A 4,211-nucleotide genomic window follows, 5' to 3' on the forward strand; every position below is an offset into this window, starting at 1 on the left:
ATATATAGCCAAAAAGAATCATCTACTTTACCCATGTGTTTTGTAGACAGCACAAGGCTATTGAGGAAAAATATTATGCCTTTTACTTCCTTTGTAGAACATCTCCGGGCTTCTGCTGAAGTGAATTCAATTCAATTTCTGAAGAGAGTATATGCCTGTGCAGAGTTATAAACCCAGATTCGTATTTCTATTCTTCTACTAAATAACTGTGTGATCTTGGGTAACTTATTTTCAGACCTTTCTACAAAATGAATGCATTAAATCAGATTATCTCCAAGGTCTCGTTTAGTTCTGCAGTGCTACAGTTTTCACTGTAAATATAGGTAGTAACATAGAAGTAGAATCATATGACATCCTTTATATATTGAACTCCTCTCTTTTCTCGAAATCCTCAAAGAACATTCGTCTGTCTACTCTAACCTGAAAACCCATGGTTTTGCTGTTGAATATTTAGAATTTTATTATGGATAAATAGTCCCAAACTGGTAAGCTTATTTGAAACTCTGGAAACCACTAGTAGCTAAACCTCTTGGGTTTGCAAAATTGGGCAGTAAATTGTATGACAAGGGGTTTTCTCCTGAGGTTTCCTGTGTTTGCTGCTTCTGGCAGGTTGGAATTAGAGTGAGAAACGCCAGTTTTGTGATACCTTGTTACTGCCGCTCCCAGGTGGAGTTCAGAAGTGTAGACACAATGACAAAGGTGATGAAAACATAATAACAACAAAAGGAGAATTTAATCAAATTTTATCGGCTCTCTAAAAGCTTGCAGGTCTAGCTCCACTGGTGCCTTTATTTATTTGTATATTGCATTTGTAAAATGACTCTCTCCTTGGGGAGGAGGAAGGAGTTATGTAATTACTAGTTGAAAATGACTAGACTGTACCAGTGAAGCAAAATATGATCTTGGATTCCAAGTGGAGGCAAAAGATAATATTAAAGGGCGATACCATCAACTTCCTTTTGTTAATATCCTGAATATCAGTTATAAAAACTATCTATATCTATAACCGTTCTTTTTTTTTTTTTTTGTCATTCATCCATGCTCATCAATGTCATTAGATTCTCTTGATTCAGTATTTTCTAGCTTCTCTCAGCTAAGCTCGTTTTTAGCTCCATTCAAGGTCTCATTCTTGTTCCATGACCAGGTAAAACTAAAAAACTAAATTAACTCCTAAAGCTGTGGTCTTGTAGTCCAGTGATTACCACAGGACTTTCTTTGTACATTCATTCCTTAGATGATGATGTCTTCATCTTGACCAAAGCTGAAGCTTTTGTATTGGTCCTTATTACTATGCGCTGCACCTTTTTTTTTCTTCTTCTTCCAGAGCTGATGTCTAGCTATCGGTGTTATTGCCAAGTCTTTTGGCCATGGGAAGACCTTCTCAGCATTAATTGTCTTCAGCTTACTGTTCTAAATATTGCTGGCACTAGTCCCTTGCCCGTGTACTCCGTGCACCTGGGAAATCTTCTCTGCCACTTACATCTGTATCACCTAAAGCATAGCATAACTGCCAAGTAAAACCTCCATTCTTTTCCTATCCTGGGTGATAGGTTTCGTTCCAGGACCTGACTGGTATTCCTTTTCTTCACTGTCTTTTCCATGTTGATTCCTGTGTCCCATTGTGCTTTGGGCCCAAGGAAGAAATTATAATTGTTATCATCTCTATCCTTTATGCCCCTTTTATATTCTATCCCTGATGGAAAACAATTTCCTATGGTTAATTCATCTCAATTATTGCATTTGTGCAAGCACTAATATATAACGTAGCACTTTTTAGTACATGTTTTATCCTCTGGGTCATGTATGTATGTCTTCCAATCAAACTCACAAATTCTTGAGGGCTGGGGTTATGTTTTTACCTTTTCAATCATCCAATATGTTATTGTATCTAGAATGCTGTTAGTGTTTAGTAAAATGTCCCCATGTGATGACTTTTAGATATGAAATATTTGAATGATTTAATATAGGTTATAGATTTTATTTAAGAAATATACTGCTGTATATCTTCATCTTCCATTCAGTTCAACAAATATTTATTGAGCAACTAAGTGTCTTATGCATAGTAAACCTTCAATAAATATTTAGGTAGAATAATGTCCCCAATATTAGTGACTTGTCTGCATAATAAAAAGGGCCTTAGCAGAAGAGGAGCAAATAAATAACTTCCTAAGCAATTTCTGGTTTGTTAATCACAGTTCTGTACATTTTGCTTTTAGAGCAGATGCATTAAAATAATGCCGAGCCTCATTTGAAAAGCTGATACTATATTCCATTGCCAATGTTGGCACTTCATTGAACTTAAGATCATTACAGAAAGTAAGGAGAAGGAAATGAACTTCTGTGAGGCTTGCCCAGTCTTTTTTCGTCCCCCTCTGCCCAGTGATGGAACATTTCTTGAGTAGACCCTCAATAAGAAGCTGAATGGTTTCAAATTCAGAAGCATTTTGTAAAGCTCTATGATGGAATGGGTAGGGAGGATACAGTGACTATTTCATCAAGCAGAACATGCCCATTAAAAAGAAAGATGTAAGGACTAAACATCAGCACTTATAGAAGGTATATGAAAAGCAAATAAATACATGAAAAGATATTCAACATCAGTAGCCACTAGGCAAATTAAAAAACCCACTAGAAGATGCCACTACACAAATAGTAGATTGGAAAAAGGAAAATGGACTGATGACACCAAATACTAGGAAGGATTTGAAACTGCAGGAACACTGCTAGTGAGAATACAAAATGGGACAGTCAATTTGGAAGATAATTTCTTACAAAGTTAAGTACACATTTACATATGACTAGACAGGTCAACTCTTAAGTATATACTCAAGAGAAATGACAACATAAGTTCACACAGCAGCCAGTATATAGATGTTATATAAGCATCTTTATTCATAAAGAAAGACTAGAAACAACATGAATGTCCTTAAACTGATAAATAAAAGAACTAAACTGTACTATAATCATACAGTGGAATATTAGTAATCAACAAAAAGGAACAAACTTCTTTATGTTGAGTATTATGGATGAATCTCAAAGGCACTATGCTGAGTTAAAGAGGCAAACTCCAAATGCTAAATACTGTATGACACCATGTACATGACATTCTGAAATATCAAAATGATAGAAACATAAAACAATCTAGTGTTTACCATTGAGCCAATTAGAGAGGAATTGACTCAAAAGGGCAACATCAAGAAATCTTTCTGGTTGATGGAACTATCCACCATTCTCATTTTGGTAGTAGTTTCATGGATGTGTGTATTTATGAATATGAAATATATGCCCAAAAGGTTAGGTTTTACTACGTGTATTTTTTTTTAAATATGAGGCAACAACTTTGAGTTCTGTTATGTAATATAGTTGGAATGCATCAGGGAACCTAACTGACTTGATGTGGTCTTTGGAACTAGAGACAAGTAAGCACAAGCTCAAGTATAGCCTCTGAGATCTAGTAATCTAGATTTAATTTAATATAAAAAGGTTGTTATATCAACCTTTAAGGAAGAAGAGTTGATATACAGTTGAAGTCTCTCCATTTGTGTGTCAAGACAGAAAACTACTTGGGGATTAGAAGCAAATTGTATGTTGGGGCACCTCAATGACTCAGTTGGTTGAGAATCCAACTCTTGATTACAGCTCTCATCATGATCCCAGGGTCATAGGGTGGAGCCCGGCATCCAGCTCTCCTCTGATTGTGGAACCTTCTTGGGATTCTTTCCTTCTCCCTCTACCCTCTTCCCTGTTCATTCCGTCTCTCTCTCTCTCTCTCTCTCTCTCTCTCTCCCTCCCCCCTTTCTCTCAAATAAAAAAATTTTTTGAAGAAGTTAGATCTTATATTTTTCTTGTGCCAGGGATGCAATATGCAATATTTGTCACTTTGAGTGAGTATCCTCTTTGGAACTTTGAACTTATTTTTTCTATAGTGTCACTTCTTCCCTGGATACCGAAAAGCTCCTCCATCCTATTTGTATATATATTTACTAGGTTGTTTTGCTCCTGTAATAATATTGTTAGGCTGGTATTATTATCTCCATTTTGCAGATGAAGAACCTGGATCTCAGATCAATTTATTGACTTATCAAAGGGGTTCCAACATTTAGATGTCATAGACTTACAGAAAATGGAAGTTGAAAAAAGGTAAAAGAATAATGTCCTCATTTTAAAGAGTCTGGTTCATAGAACTGTTATATAAAATTAAGTATCGAACA

This window comes from Hyaena hyaena, unplaced genomic scaffold, assembly GCF_003009895.1.
Source record: "Hyaena hyaena isolate Hyena2069 unplaced genomic scaffold, ASM300989v1 scaffold_537, whole genome shotgun sequence".
Classification (NCBI taxonomy): domain Eukaryota; kingdom Metazoa; phylum Chordata; class Mammalia; order Carnivora; family Hyaenidae; genus Hyaena; species Hyaena hyaena.